Below are 19,689 nucleotides of genomic sequence, written 5' to 3' on the forward strand. Positions count from 1 at the left end.
TTGAATTTGTCCATTAATAAATTTACAAAATTCATCATTTTTCAACAACAAATAATTAAATCTCTAGCAATAAGAAACCATCTTGTCTGTTCCCACATATGTTAATAAAACCAATGAATGATCCAACAAGATCCTTGATTTATATTCAGTCGAAACTAGATGATTCAATAATTGAGTCAACAACAAAAAAAGAAAATCAGTTCTAGAATAAGTATCATATTGAGCTGAATAAATACAAATAATCTCTCTCTTTTGGATTCAACTTCCTCCATTCATTAACTAAATTAAATTCCTTCATCTAAAACAATTTCTTAGCCATCTTCTTCCTAAGTATTACTTTTCCTGACTTACCCATACTCATTCTGTAAATATTCAAAAACCTTGTCTGGTCCAATTATCTTTGCAAGAGGGGGAATTCTGCAAGTTCAGAATGTATGTGCTTGAGAATTTGTGTGCAGCTGTTCTGTTTGGTCTTGACTTCTTGCGTCACTTTAAAAACATGACCCTGAAATATTCTGGTCCTCTCCCTCCCATTGTGGTTTGTTAGGGAAGTACCAAAACTCTGATGCCATCAATATAGATCCACCCCTCTGTTCCCCAATCTGAGCACCGAATGCAAACCAATTGCTACAAAAAGCAGGCACTACAGCGCATTCATCAAGGCTGAGACACAGCAAATGCTCGATGAGAACATTATCAAGCAGGGTACCAGCCCATGGAGAGGGCAGCTAGTTGTTGTAAAAGGGGAAGAAAAGTCCAGGCTAGTAATTGACTACAGCCAAACTATTAATCACTTTACATTCCTGAACACATAGCCCCTCGCTCATATTTCGAACGGTGAACAAAATTGCACAGTATAAGGTTTATTCACAAGATCACAAGAAAAAGGAACAGAAGCAGGCCATTTGGCCCATCGATCCTGCTCCGTGAAACCTCCCTGAGCTACATTTTTCTCGCATCTAGTTCCAAGTTCCTGCCTTGTCCCCATATCTCTTGATACCCTGACACATTAGATACCTATCAATTTCCTCTAAATTCCCCCAAAGATCCTGCCTCCACAGTTGCATGTGGCAATGAATTCCACAAATCCATGATCCTCTGGCTAAAGAAATTTCTCCTCATCTCTGTTCTAAATTGGTACTTTTTAATTCGAAGACTGTGCCCTCTTGTCCTGGAATCACCCAACAGGGGAAACATCTTATTTACATCCACTCTGTCCAATCCATTCATTATTCAAAATGTTTCTATGAGAACCCCTCTCATGCTATATGAATAGAGTCCAAGAGCCGCTAAGAGTTCCTCATATGTTATCCTTCTCATTCCTGGAATCATTCTGATAAACCTCCTCTGCACCCTCTCCAACCTTGCTATATCTTTCTAAGATATGGGGCCCAAAATGCAAACAGAATTCCAAATGAGGGCTCATCAGTGCCCCATAGAGTCTCATCAACACCTCTTTATTCTTATACAAAATCCCCTTTGAAACAAATGCCAACATAGCAATCACTTTCTTTACTGACGATCCAACCTGGTGGTCAACTTTCAGGTTATCCTGCACAAGGACCCCCAAGTCCCTTTGTACTTCTGAGGTTTGAATTTTCTCCCCATCCAAATAATAATCCAACCATTTATTTCCTCTACTAAAATGTATAATCGAACATTTCTCAACATTATATCTCATCAACCATTTCTTCGCCCATTCTCCTAAGCTGTCCAAGTCTCTCTGTAAGCTTTCAATTTTTCTACCTTTATATTCTACCACCTATCTTCATGTCATCTGCAAACTTTTCCACAAAACCATTTAATCCACAATCTAAATCATCAATATATTTTATAAAAAGTGGCTCCAACACTGACCCTTGCAGAACACCACGATTAACAGGCAACCAACCAGAATAGGATCCCTTTATTCCCACCCTTTGCTTTCTGCCAATCAGCCAGTGCTCTACCCAATATATTATTTTTCCACTTCCAGGTGCTCTCATCTTATTAAGCAGCCTTTTATGTGGAACCTTATCAAAGGCCTTTTGAAAATCCAAATAGACTATATCCACAGCCTCTCCCTTGTCCACCCTACTTGAGATTTCCTCAAAAAATTACATTTCGTTGATCAGACTGGATCTTCCCTTCATGAAACCTGCTGGCCTGGACCTATCCTGCCATGCACCTCAAAGTGTTCCATAACCTCGTCCTCAAGGATCGATTCTAATATCTTTCCAACTACCGAAGTCAGACTAATAGGCTTATAATTTCCTTTTTTCTGCCTCCCTCCTTTCTTAAAGAGCAGAACTACATTTGCAATCTTCCAATCCTCGGGAACCATGCCTGAATCTATTGATTTCTGGAAAATCAATTGCAATGCCTCTACAACCTCCAAGGCCGCAACCTTCAGAACCCGCATTTCTATCACCCCAGCAAGGCGCACATGATAAAGGCATCCCAGCCCTTTGAATGACTCAATCTTGATTTCAAGGGACCCCTCCTCTCCACGAATGGGAACATATATCTTTTCACAGTCATTGATGAGTACTCTCATTTTCCATTTGCAATTCCCTGCCTGGATACATCCACACTGTCGTGTCATTAAGGCCCTAAACTACATTTTTATCCTGGTTATATTCATAGCAACTGGGGCTCATCATTTATGAGTGAGGAGTAACGTCAGTTCCTGCTGGTAAGGGGCATTACATCCAGCAGGACGACCAGCTACAACCCCCGGGGGAATGGACAGGTTGAGAGAGAGAACTCTATGGCTTGGAAGGCCGTAAAATTTACTCTCTAGTTCAAAGGGCTTCCAGACTCACACTGGTAGGATGGCACTCCACTCCGTTAGGTTGCTACTTTGCACTGGAACCAAAGTGACTCCTCATGAGCTGATGTTTTCATTTGAGAGTAAGTCAACGTCAGAGACTACCCTCCCAGCTTGGGTTACAGCAGCAGGACCAGTGCTGCTTTGAAAGCACATGAGGAGGAGCAAAACCAACCCCCTGGTCGAGAGAGTGCACCTACTCCATGCCTATGTGGCATATCCGGATGAGTGTCTCGAACAGGGACACTGCACCCGCCAGAACAGAGGGTCCACCACCCCAAGGGAGTCAGGACCTTCTCAGGGTTCCCTGGGGAACACCAAGGGGCTCAGGTGAGATGAACTCAGGAAGAGGCCCCTGCCACCCGTCAACTGGAGCCAAATCACCCATGCCCCGAGGTCCCAGAACCACAGAAGGATCGGGAAGTCCAGTGCCTGCCGACACTATGGCACTATGCCCACAACTCCAGGCCCCCTGACAGGTTGAATTTGTAAGTATTGTAAATAGTTTTTGACTATTCTGTGTTCACCAGCAGGCTTCATTCTGAAGGAACTGGAATTCACTACTGGTGTGATGTTTGAAGGACTGGCTCCTCCCCCAACTCCGCCCCCACATATCCCAATATAAAAATCCCAGTTCAGTCCAAAGACCATGTGTGTTATTCTTACTGAATAAAAGTGTGTTTTACTCTCTCTGGTCTGGAGTGCTCTCAGTTACGCTACACCCTGAAAGTGATGTCACGGGTAGATAGGGTTGTAAAGAGAGTTTTAGGCACATTGCCCTTCATAAATCAAAGTATTGAGTACAGGAGTCAGGATGTTATGGTAAAGTTGTATAAGACATTGGTGAGGCCAAATTTGGAGAATTGTGTGGAGGTTTGGCCACCTAACTTCAGGAAAGATATCAATAAGATAGAAAGAGTGCAGAGAAGATTTACTAGGATGTTGCCCAGACTTTATGAACTGAGTTACAGGGAAAGGTTAAACAGGTTAGGACTTTATTCCCTGAGTGTAGAAGAATGAGGGAAGATTTGATAGAGAGGGATAGACAGAGTAAATGTAGGTGGGCTTTTTCTACTGAAGGTAGGTGAGATAAAAACTAGAGGACATGGGTTAAGTGTGAAAGGGGAGAAGTTTAGGGGGAACATGAGGGTGGTGGGAGCGTGGAACAAGCTGCCAGCTGAAGTGATGAATGTGGGCTCAATTTGAACAATTTAAGAAAAATTTGGACAGGTACATGGATGGGAGAGGTGTGGAGGGATATGGAATGGGTGTAAGTCAGTGAAGTGAGGCAGGGTAATGGTTCAGCACAGACCAGAAGGGACAAAGGACCAGTTTTTGTGCTGTACTGTTGTTTGAAGGGAATGGGTTCTTGGTATTAGTCTCTCCAGCCCCTCATAACTTTACATAATCTTCTCATTGCTTAGTGCCCTCTCCAGCAACATGAGGTAGATGAGGTGGCCTTACTTGTGGGAGAAAATCTGATGCCAATAGGCTGGTCCGTGGCCAACCATCAGGAACAGTGTGGATGTCAGCTATGTCCCTGCGATTTCCCAAGCAGGAAATAACACCATGCTTCTCCAAGATTTATCCACTGATTTTTCAATTCCAATTGAAGATTTAAATGTACTGTATATTTTAAAAAGGGTCTTAAAAATATGATGGACACTTTTAAACAGATGACTCATTTTAGTTTGAAATCCAGTTGAATAATCAATGGCGCAATTGTGCACAAGTTGGACGAAGCATTACCTGCTTTGTCAGCTGCAGCGGCAGGGGTTGTGTGCATTCCGTCCAGGTTCCTGTACATTTAAAGTCTCTCGTCCCACCTTCATTTCGTCTCATCGCTGATCGCTGCCCATCTAGAGTGAGAAGTTAAATTTAGTTCAATGAACAAGATCCTTTGCTTGTAAAACTTTGATGAAATGTAGCTGTGACCTTCAGCTGTTTTAGCATGGCACGGACATTCTGAGTACAAGGAGAAGTTCATTATTAATCTCCAAATAAGTTTGCTGATTGCAGACTTAAGCTAGATGAAGTAAGCATGTCCAATCTTAAACTGCTGATCTTTAATGCTTAACATATTGTGCACATGATTCACCACTGGTGGCCTGTTCGATTTCAAGTTTATTTATCATCCAATTGCACAAGTACAACCCAATGAAACAGTGTTCTCTGGTCCTTGGTGCAAAACACAATGCCTAACTAGTACACCTGTATTAAGAATAAACAGTTTAAAGGACAAAAATACTTTACTGCACTTCCACTGAACAAACTTCACTTACGTGAATATATAAACCTGAAAGCATTTTACTTTATTCTCAGTCGCATTCTTTGAAAACATTTAACCGTCGTTGCATCTGTAGGTTCTTTCCCCTCCATGGAGCTGCCCGAAAGACAAACAATAACATTATAGATAATTAATTCCCCCCCCAAGTTTAAAGGATAAAGCCTCTGACTGGGTCAACTCTTACTAAGCAGGGATCAGGAGACACTTTAAGAGTCACCACAACAGCAAGGGGCATCAACCAGCTCTTCATCCTGGGCGACGCCATTGCTGTTTCACACAACTTTATTCAAACAGCCGCTATGAGCAAGGCCCGACCAAAGCCCTCCCTCCGCTGGCTGGATATTTGTTCCCATCTTCACCAAAGGTTTATGTGTTACTTCAGAGAACATTCATTTTTACAATTTTAAACTTGTGTATTATTTACCTATTATTTTAGTCTTATTTGTTTTAATTTTTAAAAATGTATTTTCCTTTTTTCTGGTGGTTGCTTGAAGCTGCCTGTTGTTTGAGTTCTGGATATCAGGGGTTTGACTGTAAATAGCAGCGTTCTCACTGCCCGTGGGAAGAAGCTGTTCCTCAGCCTGGTGGTTCTGGCTCTGATTCTCCTGGATCTCTTTCCTGAAAGTGCAGTGTGCGGGATGGAAGGGGTCCTCAGTGAGTTTGTGTGCCCTCTACAGATAGTGATCCTGGTAGATCACATTGATGGGGGGGGGGGGGGGAAGGAGTGAGACCCCAGTGATCCTCTCTGCCTCTCTTTATGATCAGTGGATTGACCTCCCATCCACTTCTGTACAGCAACTATACCACATTGTGATGCAAAGAGCCTGGATGATGAGGTTTAGTTATTGCTAAACCGTCCTGACCTGAAATGTTGACTGACCATCTCTCTCCATGGACACTGCCTGACCTTCTGAGTCCCTCCTGCTACTTTGTTCGCACAAAGCTCCAGCATCTGCAATTCTTGTGTTCCTCAGTTTCCTTCTCTGCTGAGGGTTACCTCCTGTTCTTTCATCAGGTTTGTTTCCAATGTTAGGGTAAGGTTCGTGTGACACCTCTGACCTTCCTTTACCAGCAGCAGAAGCAGTCGGTGGCACCATGAGCACGAGTCTCCCATTTAACAACGTAGTCACATTTTATTGTCAGGAGGTCACAACTTGATTGCTTCTATTGTTCAAGGTGGCCAAGCTGTGTGCATGATGTGTGGAATTGTATCCAAACCCATGATCATTCTAATCTCCATGGCTCAGCTACAGAGAGGCATAGCTGTAATGCCATGAGAAATTGCCTGTTGCTAAGGTAGCAACATCAACTTTGACGAGCATTTCATTGCATTTAGCTCAAGTACACCAAAAGCATTACAAAGCTTGGCTTGCATTGAAATCTATTCCAGATTATGTGTCAGTGGAGAAGGGATGGAGTGGGTATAGTAACATGATTCAAGATCCCTTTATTGTCATGTAATAAAAACAGTGCAATATTACATGGAATTGCTCAAGGCAGACAGATTCACCATTGACAGAAAGAGAAGCAAGAGGAGTAAAAATGTGAAGCAATGGAGTGGAAATATCACCTGCACATTTGGCATAGTGGGGCGGCATGGTTAGCTTAGCGATCAGCGCAACACCATTACAGCACCAGCAATTGGGACTGGGGTTCGAATCCCGTACTGTCTGTAAAGAGTTTGTACATTCTCCCTGTAACTGAGTAGGTTTTCCCCGGGGGCACCAGTTTCTTCCCACTGTTCAAAACGTACCAGGGTTTGTAGGTTAATTGGGGCAAATTTGGTGGCACGGGCTTGTGGGCCGAAAGGGCCTGTTACCGTGTTGTATGTTTAAAATTATTTATCTATTTTTAATTCAAATTTTAAAAAAAATTAATTTTAAACTAGGATTTCACAGTCTGGTGTGGGGACACCAATACCACTGAGTGTAAAGCCCTACAAAAATATAGCAGACATCACGAACATCACGAGTAAAACCCTCCCCACTATCAAGAACATCTACAGGGAATGCTGCCGACAGAGAGCAGCAGAAATCATCAAGGATCCACACCACCCGGCACACGCTGTTCTCCCTGCTGCCATCAGGAAAGAGGTCTCGGTGCCACAAGACTCGCACCAGCAGGTTCAGGAACAGCTGCTCCCCCTCCACCATCAGACTCCTCAACAACAAACTCAATCAGGGACTCATTTTAGGACTCTTTTGTGCATTTTACTGACTTTTTTTTCCTCTCTGTATTGCAGCCAGTTTGTTTACATTTTTAATTTGTTTATATGTGTACATTGAGTCAGGGTTTTTTTGGTACTACCATTAAGTGGTAATTCTGCCTCACCAACACGAAAAAGAATCTCAGGGTTGCATGTGGTGGCATGTATGTCTCAAATCTGAAATCTGAAAATGAGCTTCGCTGACCACTGTTTCAGACATTAATTTTATAGTATGATATCTCCCTGAGAGGGTCCATGAAGGAGACAGGTGTTAAAGAACATATACGGCATTGGTTGGCACACAGAGTATAAGAGTGAAGAAGGCAGGTTTCAGCGATGTAAAGATTTGGTAAACAATACATGGAAAATTGTGTGCAATTCTGGTTGACCCATTACCGAGAGGAATGGGAGCCTTTGCAAAGAGATTTACAAGGATGTTGCCTGGTTTAAAAGGTTTGCCATTTAGGGAGAAGTTGGAGAGACTAGTTTGTTTTACCTGGAGTGTCAATAGCAGAGGGATACCTGATAAACCTTTATAGAAATATAAGATATTTGGTGGGGTAGATAGTCAGAATATTTTTCCCAGAGTAAAAGTGTCACATACTGGAGAATGTGAGGTGGTGGGGGGGGGGGCGGGTTGTGGGGTAGAGGTTTAAAGGAGGTGCATGGGGCAAGTTTTTACCCAGAGAATAATAGGTGTCTGAAACGGGCAGCCAGGAGTAGTAGTGGAAGCAGATTCAATAGTAGTGTTTGAGGAATATGCAGAGAATGGAGGGGTATGGACCTTGTGCGAGGCTGTAGTGTTCCATCTTCTATGTGATGAAACAAACATTGAACACGAGTTGGATCAATCACCCTTCTAACTTGCTCCAGATTCAATAGATCACTGCTAATCTTAACAAGTATTTCTCTCTTTGCCTTGAAGTTTAACAAGAGAGTTCTGGGATTTTGAGTGAAGATATCTTCCCTTGTGTCTGGTTTTAAATGGAAGATCACTTATTTTTATACTGTGCCACCAAGTCTGGATGTTTAACAAGGAGAATCATTCTCTGCAAACCTACCGTGTAAAGACTATCTGGGATCTAACATGTTTGAATCAAGTTCCATCTTTTCAGAATTTCAGCAGGTACAAGTCTAGCCCCATTGGACGGCACGGTCAGCGTAGTGTTTAGCACAACACCATTACAGCGCCAGTGACCAGGGTTCAAATTCGGTGCTATCTGTAAGGAGTTTGTATATTCTCTCCATACCTGCATGGGTTTCCTCTCCCTTTCAAAACGTACTGGGATTATAGGTCAATTGGGTGTAATTTGGTGGCATGGGCTCATTGACCAGCAGGGCCTGTGACCATGCTGTATGTCTAAAATTAAATGTAATAAATTGGACAAGCACCCTTGTCCAGAAACATCTATTAAATCCTCTCTGAGGAGCTTCCATTATGTCAACAATCTTCTTTAAATAGGAAGGCCAGTATTGGACACAATACCACACAAAGGCTCTTTGATAATTGATATATAACCTCATTGATCTTGCAATTCTCCTTGCAATGAATGATATCAGTTATCTCATCACTTACAATAGCTGCACATTAGCTCTTTGTAAATCATACAGCTGACCACCCAGATTTCTAAAGGAGCTGCATTACATTTGACTGCAAAAGATAAAAATATCTGTGCTGTGGTTCTGCATCTTCGAGCTCTGTATCCACTTTGTATTTAGATAAATATTTCCTCCCCAAATGTACAAATTTAATTTTTGTATTTAATTTCATTTCTCCTGAAATAGACAACTTCACATGATGCACCATCTGCCAGCTCTTCGCCAACTCACGGAGTGCTTTGTAGCCTTCTTTTGTCCCCTTCACAACTTATTTTCCTGCTTATATTTGTACCATCTACAGATTTGGCACCCATATTTTTTATGACTTCACTTACATGAATCACAACATTTTGACATCTCAGCGCTAATTTCTATATCTTTGCCTGTTTTTTGTTTCAGACTAGTGATTTTCAAACTTTTTCTTTCCATTCACTTTCCACCTTAAGTCAACCCTATGCCATCAGTAAGGGATGACTTAAGGTGGTATGTGAGGGGGAAGAAAAAGTTTGAACACCACTATTTTAATTGTACTTAATTGGCTCGTTATGTGCATGGTTTCATAACTCCAAAGGAAATGGGCCAATTACAATTTTTCTCAAACAAAATATTTCAGTAACAATTGGGTCTAGAGCAGTGACTCTCAACCTTCCCTTCCCATTCACATCACACCAACCTCAATATTATTGTAACTAATAAATGAAACTTTTCAAAGAAAATAAAGAATAAACACAATCGTGGAAAAACTCAGCAGGTCAAACTGTGTCCGTTATATAACAAAGATAAAGATACATAATGATGTTTTGGAATTGAGCCCTTCAACAAGATATCAAGAAAGAATGAACAATGTTTTTAATGGTTCTATCATCTCCCCTTCAGAAGAATGAGGATTATAGAAATGTATAAATTTATGAATGTCATAAATAAGATAGAGGTGGGTAAGTTGCTTCCATTGGTGGGGGAGACAAGAACTAGGGGACATGGGCTCAAGATCCAGGGGAGAAGATTTAGGATGGAGATGAGGAGGATCTGCTTTTCCCGGAGGGTGGTGAATTGATGAAATTCACTGCCCATTGAAGCAGCGGGAGCGACCTCAGTAAATATATTTAAGACGAGGTTGGATAGATTTTTACATAGGGGTATGGGGGAAAAGGCAGGTGGGTGGAGATGAGCCGATCATCAGATCAGCCGTGATCACATTGAATGGCGGAGCAAGCTCGACGGGCCGGATGGCCGACTCCTGCTCCTATTTCTTATCATAATGGAGATTAATATTTAATCCCTGGAGGGGTGGCAGTCTCAAGCAGGAGAGGAATTTCTGTGCTTGCTTTTATTATAAGAAGTTGCTGAGGTGCTGTTCCTTCATTTTACTGAGGGAAAACCAGCATTGTCTTCTGCTGAGTTCCCTAACCACGCAGTTTTCCAGTCCATTGGCTGACAGAACAGACACAAGCCATAAATGCACAAAAATGTATCCCCAGTCAGTCACATTAAATGTCCTTTGAAAGTGAAAAACAGTGGTTCTCAACCTTTTTCTTTATACTCACATTTTTCTTTCTTTGGCTTGGCTTCGCGGACGAAGATTTATGGAGGGGGTAAAAAGTCCACGTCAGCTGCAGGCTCGTTTGTGGCTGACCAGTCCGATGCGGGACAGGCAGACACGATTGCAGCGGTTGCAAGGGAAAATTGGTTGGTTGGGGTTGGGTGTTGGGTTTTTCCTCCTTTGCCTTTTGTCAGTGAGGTGGGCTCTGCGGTCTTCTTCAAAGGAGGCTGCTGCCCGCCAAACTGTGAGGCGCCAAGATGCACGGTTTGAGGCGTTATCAGCCCACTGGCGGTGGTCAATGTGGCAGGCACCAAGAGATTTCTTTAGGCAGTCCTTGTACCTTTTCTTTGGTGCACCTCTGTCACGGTGGCCAGTGGAGAGCTCGCCATATAATACGATCTTGGGAAGGCGATGGTCCTCCATTCTGGAGACGTGACCCATCCAGCGCAGCTGGATCTTCAGCAGCGTGGACTCGATGCTGTCACATACCACCTTAATTAATCCCTTACTAACCACAGAGCATAGTAAAGTGTGTTATACAGATGTTCCCCTACTTACGATGGTCCGACTTACGATTTTTAACAGTTACGATGGCTCGAATCCATACTTTAAATTTCAAATTCAGATCTGTTCCCGCGCTTGCGATATGCGGAACGCGACACCCTTGCAATGCTGACTCAACCATGCTTGCAGTTTCTGTAGCAACCATGTAAAATTTATATGAAAAGAAGAAACAATTTGTCTAGTCAAAAATTTATATCTTCCTGAAGAAGACTGTGCCTGTTAAACCTTCAACAAGTGTCGATGCCCTAGTGCCTTCAACAAGTGGCAATGATGCAGTGCGTTCCACAAGCTGTTCTCAAGCAACATTAGAACAGAGTGAAATTGATGACCCTGTTGGTTTGGCATCCTCACCATCCAGCAATTAATTTTAGTTCAATGATTAATGGTTTTTTTTCAGTGTGGAATAAAGGTGTTCAGAATTTAATTACAAAAATGGTAATGTGCAGTATTCTGTTTAGATTTATGATGGGTTTGCCGTAACGTAACCCCATTGTATGTAGTGTGTTGGACTTCATTGGATTTCAATGGTCTGCACAACACACTGATCCTGTTACTTATGCACAAATGTTATTAACCAGGAATACACGTCGAGGTCATCATCTTCAAAATCAGTGGTTTTCAACCTTTTGTTTCCACTCACACACCACCTTAAGCAATCCCTTCCTAACCACAGAGCATCTATGACATTGTGCATTGTAGTTAGTAAGGGATTACATAAGGTGGTATGTGAGTGGAAACAAAAGGTTGAGAACCACTTTAAATCATTACCTATCTTATTGCAGAAGAATTTCTGAAAAAAGTAACACATACCATTTAGCAGCATGAAATATGCAAATGAATAAAATGAAGTGGCAGTTCTAACACCTTATACTCCTTGCCTTCTAACATTGATAGTCATGTACGTGTGAGTTAATGTTCTCTTTAAGAAGATTGCACATCCCCAGTGCTATTATTGAGCTAGCTTTGTAAAAGATGATGTAGAAATCACTTTAGGGCAATGATATATGAGTCTTCACACAAACTATTACTGCTGAGCCTGTTTAAAGTATGGCAATGTGTCATGTCAGTGATGCTTGTGACTAATGGGAACATCAAACACGGCCAAGTTTGCAAGTTTCAAATACACAGTTATCTTTATTGGATTTGAGTAGCTAACCTGATATGGTTTCATTGGTCGACCTACTGACAGCTAAGTTATCTCCCAGTCATTGGAGTGTGGCTCAAGATTATACCATAGGAAAGTGGGGTGTAACTTCCTATTTTAGGAGCAGGGATGTGATGCTGAGGCTTTATAAGGCACTGGTGAGATCTCACTTAGTGTACTGAGAGCCATTTTGGGCTCCTCGTTTCAGAAAGGATGTGCACACATTAGAGAGGGTTCAGAAGAGGTTCACATGGATGATTCTGGGAATGAAAGGGTTATCATATGAGCAGTGTTTGACAGCTCTTGTCCTGTACTTGTTGGAATTTAGGAGAAATGGGGGGGGGGAGGGGATCTCATTCAGACATTGAAAGGCATGAACAGTGTGGATGTAGAAAGGTTGTTTCCCACGGTGGGAGAGTCCTGGACAAGAGGGCACAACTTTAGGATTGAAGGGCGTCTGCTTAGAACAGAGATGCGGAGATACTTCTTCAGCCAGAGGGTGGAAAATCTGTGGAATTTGTGGTCGCAGGCAATTAAGGAGGCCGTCATTGGGTGTATTTAAGATAGAAATTGATGGGATCTTGATTAGCCAGGGCATCAAAGGTTATGAGGGGAAGGCCGGGCAGTGGGGCTGAGTGGGGAAATGGATCAACTCAAATGGTGGGTCAGACTCGATGGTCTGAATGGCCGCTTTCTGCTCTGTCTTATGAGATGCAAACTCAACAAAATAATCTGATTAAACATTTGATTCCAACCAAATGATTCTGATGATGTTCACTGAACATCCTATGTTGCTGGTACAAGAGCCAATCCTGCTTCACAGCATTGATAGGTGACAACTTAGAGGTGATATCTTTGGATACAAACAAGCCTTATTATCTGACCTCTCCATTTCTAGATGCCTGCTACAAAAGTAGGGGTGTCGTGGACATTGAAGAAGGATTTCTCTTGTTACAGCAGGATCGCGATCAACTTGGAAAGTGGGCAAAAAAATGATAATTAAATTTGATGCTGACAAGTACAAGGTGGTGCACTTTAGGAAGTTAAACCGGGGAAAGAATTGCACAATGAATAGCACTGGGGATTGTTGGGATGGAGATGCCTTGGGGCACATGCACATTATTTAAAAAAAAATGTAAATGTTTAAATTTTAAAAAATTTAGACGTTCAGCACAGTAACAGACCTTTTTATTCCACGAGTCCATGCTACCCAATTATACCCAATCAACCAGCAACCCCAGTACGCTTTAGAACAGTGGGAGGGAACCGGAATCCCTGGAGGAAACTCACACAGACCCGGGGTGAATGTACAAACTCCTTATAGACAGCACAGGATTCGAACCCTAGTCCAGACTGCTGCGCAGTGACAGCGTTGTGCTAACCGCTACACCAATCATATGTACATGATTCTCTAAATGTGGCAACAGTGGACAGGAATCTATGTGCCAGAAAGAATATGATTAAAGAGGAAACAGTGCAGTAAAGACTCACAAGTATGTTACCTGGATGGACAGGTGGGCAGGGGTGGAGGGTAGAATTGAGTGATGAAGAGAGGTTGGAAGGAATGGATTTATTTTCTCTGGAATGAAGGAGACAGGTGATGTGATCAAGGAATATAAACATTATGGAAGGGAAGTAATAGGGAAGGCAGATAGAAATCATGCAATACATAAGAACGTAAGAAACAGGAGCAGGAGTTGGCCACCCGGCCCGTCGAGCCTGCTCCGCCATTCAATGTGGTAACAGCTGATCTGATGATTGGCTCATCTCCACCCACCTGCCTTTTCCCCATATCCCTTATTTCCCCATGTAGAAATCCATCCAACCTTGTCTTATAGATATTTACTGAGGTCACCTCCACTGCTTCAACGGGCATCAAACTCTGCAGATTCACCACCCTCTGGGAAAAGCAGTTCCTCCTCATCTCCATCCTAAATCTACTAACTTGGATCTTCAGCCTATGTCCCCTAGTTTTGGTCTTCCCTACCATTAGAAACACCTACCTCTATCTTATTTATGCTTTTCATAATTTTTTATGTTTCTATGAGATCCCTCTCATTCTTTTAAATTCCAGCGAGTACAGTCCCAGATGACTCAATCTCACCTCATAGGCTAACCCCCTCATCCCTGAAATCAATCTGGTGAACAGTAAAATACTAACTCAGAGAGCCATACAGTGTGGAATCAGGGCCTTTGGCCCAACATCAATGAATTGATGCTGGTTTATATGGAGCAAACCAGCCTCATCCCACCTCCAACATTGGGTCTTTAGCCTTATAGATTACAGGTCTTTATGAATACATCCAAGTTCTTTCTATATGCAATGAATTTCCCTACCTCGCTTGAGGGAAAAAAGTTTCAGATCCTTGGCACCCTCCAAGTATTTTTTCCTATCTACTCTTTCCACCTATTACTTTAAACTTGTACCCATGGTTTTAAATCTCTGCCAATTGAACTCCTAGCAACACTATAAAAGTCAATTAAGACTTCTCTCATTCTCTTTCATATTGGAGTTTATTGTCCTAAACACAAGTGGAATGTACAGATGTACAAAAATTCTTGCTGCAGCCACGTAGATGCTATTCAAATTCAAACAAGGCCTGCCTAGCCTATCAATCCTCAGAGCTACAGTCCTGGTATTTCATTAAAACCTCCTTGATCTTGTCTTGTGAGGTTACTTTACTACATCATTAGTCACAATTCAAATTAAGGAAAACCTGTACAACTTTTTAAATGTTTTGATACAGTAGGATAGTGGCTAAATGACAGGATCATCATCCAGAGAATTGGACCATAAGACATAGGATCATAAATAGGCCATTCAGCCCATTAACCCTCCCATTTAATCATGAGCTGATCCATTTCCCCACTCAACCCGACTGCCCAGGCTTCTCCCCATATGATGCCCTGGCTAATCAAGAACCTATCAATCTCTTCCTTAAATACACCCATCGACCTGGCCTGTGGCAACAAACTCCACAGATTTACCACCCTTTGGCTGAAGAAATTCCTCATCTCTGTTCAAAGTGGATGCCATTCAACCCTGATGTTGTGCTCTCTCCTACCACGGGAAACTACTTTTCTACATCTACTCTGTTGATGCCTTTCAATAAACAAAATGTTTCACTGATATATCACTCCCCCCACTTATTCTCCTAAATTCCAATGAGTACAGGCCAACAACTGTCAAACTTTCCTCATATGATATCCTTTCATTCCTGGAATCATCCTGGTGAATCTCCTCTGAACCCTCTCCAACATCAGCGCATCCTTTTTTAAATGAGGAGCCCAAAACTGCTCTCAATCCTCCATGAGATCTCCCCAGTGCCTTATGAAGCCTCAACATCACATCCCTGCTTTTGTATCCTATTCCTTTTGAAATGAACGCCAGCATTGCATTTGCCTTCTTCACCACCAACTCAACTTGATCATGCAACAAGGGTCAAATCCCACCAAGACAGATGCAAAATTTAACTTCTAATGTGGAATTAAATAAAGAACAGCTCTTCTTCATACTGCAAATGAAATCACCAGATTTCATTTCATCCGGCTCAGTAATGTGGTTCAGGGAAGGGAACCAGGTCTCTACCCTGCCTGCCTCTATGTGGCTTCATATCACTCAATGAGGTCAACTCACAATTCTTGTTTCAGTTCAGGCAGTCGTTGACGGGCATTAAATGCTTCAGTGTTTCCTCAGCATCTAAATAAATAAGCAAAAAAATATTGTTGTTGGTCTCAGTGATGTGAAAGCTCATATAACTAGAATGAAGTGTTTCTCCAGATCCTGCATTGTTATACACCGTAGTTAATTCTGTGTCTCTGAATGGGTCATCAGAGATCACACCGCATCATTTAAAGCTTGTTACAACCCAGGCAGCAAAGGAGGAAACTGGAAACACAGATGAATTAAATAACTGGCTAAAAGCCTTTGGTTTTGTACTCTCACCATCTCATTGAGAAGAGAAGGGAGGGGATGGTCGTCATGGTTTCATCTACTGAACTAACCAGACAATTATAAATAGCAATTGAAGAACAAACGAGCTTGGATTTCCATAGGACCTCTCATGAGCTCACAAAGCACTCACAGCCATTAGCTGCTATTGATGTGTAATTGCTGATCTAATGTAGAGGGATGTGCATCAATCAATGTGTGCCCAGCAAGATCCCATAGTTAATGAGATAAATAAATAGTTAATGCAATAAATGAATAATTAAACATGCTTTGCTGATGTTGGTTTGGAGTAAATCTTATGCAGAACACTTCGGAGTTACAAGAACAAAACATGCTGAAAGTACTCAGCAGGTCAGACAGCATCCATGGGGAAAAAAAGTTAACAGATCAACAAGATGAGAAGGAGATAAAAGTGAGCATTAAGCTGCAAGGAGGGTGAGAGATGGGGCGAATGGGGAAAAAGCAAGGAGCCAAAGTAACATTGACTTACAATTCCTGTGTCGCAGGTGGACAGGGTTGTAAAGAGAGCTTTTGGCATATTGGCTTTCATAAATCAAAGTATTGAATATAGGAGTAAGGATGTTATGGTAAAGTTGTATAAAACATCGATAAGGCCAAATTTGGAGCATGGCATGCAGTTTCGGTCACCTAATTACAGGAAAAATATCAATAAGATTAAAGAGTGCAGAGAAGATGTACTGAGATGTTGCTGGGACTACAGGAACTGAGTTGCAGGGAAAGGTTAAACAGGTTAGGACTTTATTCCCTGGAGCATAGAAGAATGAGGGGAGATTTGATTAAGGTATTTAAAATTAAGAGGGTTATAGACAGAATAAATACAAGTAGCCTTTTTCCACTGAGGGTGGGTGAGATACAAACCAGAGGACATGGGTTAAGTGTGAAAGGGGAGAAATTTAGGGGGAACATGAGGGGGAAATTTCTTCACACACAGAGCGGAGGGAATGTGGAATGAGCTGCCAGCTGAAGTGGTGAATGTGGGCTCAATTTGAACATTTAAAAAGAATTTGGACAGGTACGTGGATGGAAGAGGCATGGAGGGCTATGGACTGGGTGCAGGTCAGTGGGACTAGTCAGAAAAATAGTTTGGGACAGACTAGGAGGACCAAAAGATGTGTTTCTCTTCTGTAATGTTCTAACATTCTTTGTAGATCAACACTCAAACCCATATATCGAGCAACTTTTCTCGTGTTTCTAATGGTCCCTGTCCCTCAGAACTCCACTGGTGATCTGAACCCCCTTTCCCACCAAGCCATGTCCTAGTTCAAATCAATAATATTCTCATTGGGCATGAAAGGGTAGATACTGAGCCAACATTTCTCCTTGTGGGGTCAAAACTATAGCCAGCCACATAGTTTCAGAATAAAAATGGTTGACCATGAAAGTCAAAAATGAAGAGGGTTGTGGAATTTTGGAATTCTACCCTCTGGAAACCTGTGGAGTCAACTGAATGAATATATTCAAAGTCGGAATGGACATGTTTTTTGACCGGAGCAGAATCGAGGGACCTGGGGAACACACGAGAATGTGGATCTCAAGAAATCCACACCAGTGGTACAGATAGGAATGATTGCTAAGCATATAAGAGTCACAGTGTGCAGGTACATACACATGCAAAGTGTCTCCATAGCCATGGATCAGGGTGGGAAAATGTTACCTACACACTCTGATCCCGGAAGCACCACAATGATGTTTGACCGTGACGAGGAAAAGAAGGATACAAATCAAGTAGATCTGGGAACCCAGGAGGTGTTGATCCTGGAGCCTCAGCCTTTGGCATTGCCCAACCAGTGCCAGAATCAGAATCAGATTGATTGTCATGAACATCTCTCACAAAGGCAGCACGGTTAACGTAGTGGTTAGGGCGATGCTGTTACAGTGCCAGAGACCAGGGTTCAAATCTGGTGCTGACAGTAAGGAATTTCCTCCGGGTGGTCCAGTTTCCTCCCACCCTTCAAAAATGTACGGGATTGTGGGTTAATTGGGTGTAATTTTGGCAGCACTAGCCCAAGGTCCAAATGGTTTTATTGTGCTGTATGCTTAAATTTATTAAAAAATTTGTTTTGTGGCAGCATTATTGTGCAGTACAGGTGAAAATTTGTTATAAATTAATACACTACTTAAAAATAAATAAATTAGTACAAAAGAAAAAAGTGAGGTAGCATTTGTGGTTCACTGTCCATTCAGGAATCTGATGGCGGGGGGGTAGGAAGCTGACCTTGTGCCGCTGGGTGCTCGTCTTCAGGCTCCTGGACCTCCTTCCTGATGGTAGCAGCGAAAAGAGGGCATGGCCTGCACCCATTTCCTATTTATTTGTAAATATATTCTCCGTCAATGAGTCCATGGGAAAAGTGATTGATCTTCGCTAACTAAAAACGGAAAATGGTTCAAAGTTGCAAAGTCTCCTCCTGAACTTGAGGAATGGGAGGATTTTGGAACCATCCAAAAGATGAATAACAACACTCAGGTCAAGTACAACCTGATGAATCATTGTTTTCTGGTCACATAACCAGATAAACACACATACAGACAAACAATGCATATGCAGGACAACTATTTTATCTATAAAAATAAATAAACAAATATTGATTTGTACAGATGAGAGTTAGTGTGAGCAGTTCATTTGGTCGATCAGCATTCTCACTCCCCATGGGAAGAAACTGTTCCTCAGCCTGGTAGTGCTGGTGGGACAGAGCAGTATATGAGTGAGAAATTTGAAGGAGATCATTAAGCTGCCACAAGCATGGTTCTAAAAGTGAAGGCTGTGTTGGTTATCTTCCAAAAAATTCCAGAAGATCCAATCCCAGAAAGGAGGGAGGGATGCAGCTGGATGGAATCAAGATTCCTTTATTGTCATGTAATAACACAGGAGTAATTTTACACGGAATCTGCTTTAGTCGACCATGAGGCAGGCAGATTCACCATCAGCAGAAATTGTTTGTGCCTATTAAAGTCAGAGAATGAGAAGCAAAAGAAGACTCTCCCTTAAAGTGTCTGTGGATTCACCTCCAACAGCCACACAGAGTTCAGTACAAACCATCGGCAACCCGAGCACAAGATCTGAACTTCCAACACGATCAGGAATCCTTCAGCACCCTCTCGCGTCCCAGTTCCGATACCTGTCAGTCTCCCAACAGCCTGCAGCCATGTGTGATCCCCATCTCAAGTCTCTGACACCCGCTGTCTGTGTGTCCTACAGCCACAGACTCTTCACTGGCCCACTGGCATGGTCACTTTCCTGTAGGATTGTCTCCTCCACTTCTTCTCAAATGGGGCGGGGGTCCCTGTTTTCTCGTGCCCTACCCCAGTCATCTGCTTCCCCAGACTCTGCAAACCCTCGAGGTCACAGGATTTTAAATAAAACTCCATTGGCTCCTTTAGCAGGCCATTTAAAGCCTGTACAGAGCCATCAGTAGTTGGACTGGGTGGTAGAATCTTGGGGAGGAGCACTGTGTTTCCTCCAATCTCTCCCTGTGGGTCCGCACCTGCTGCAGCACTGATTAAAAAAAAAATCAGACTGCTAGAGGAAGTCAGCAGGTCAGGCAGTGTTCATGGAGGGAAACAGATGAT

The 19,689-nt window shown here is 42.5% G+C and overlaps 1 protein-coding gene across 12 annotated transcripts in view; it reads right to left on the reverse strand.

Annotated features, from left to right (window-relative positions):
- c6h10orf71 (chromosome 6 C10orf71 homolog) overlaps nt 1-19,689 on the reverse strand; it is a 53,599-nt gene that overhangs the window by 15,019 nt on the left and 18,891 nt on the right. For 8 of the 12 annotated variants that reach the window (XR_011340157.1, XM_069885332.1, XM_069885329.1 and 5 more), the window contains 2 exons: nt 15,787-15,849; nt 4,559-4,668 (listed from right to left, as the gene is read on the reverse strand). The gene's annotated coding sequence lies outside the window, so the exon portion shown is untranslated. Of the gene's footprint in view, nt 1-4,558; nt 4,669-5,091; nt 5,323-15,786; nt 15,850-19,689 lie in introns of those variants that run through there. The other 4 variants (XM_069885335.1, XM_069885334.1, XM_069885333.1 and 1 more) reach the window with 2 other exon arrangements.

The sequence above is a fragment of the Narcine bancroftii genome, chromosome 6 (assembly GCF_036971445.1).
Source record: "Narcine bancroftii isolate sNarBan1 chromosome 6, sNarBan1.hap1, whole genome shotgun sequence".
NCBI classification, from domain to species: Eukaryota; Metazoa; Chordata; class Chondrichthyes; order Torpediniformes; family Narcinidae; genus Narcine; species Narcine bancroftii.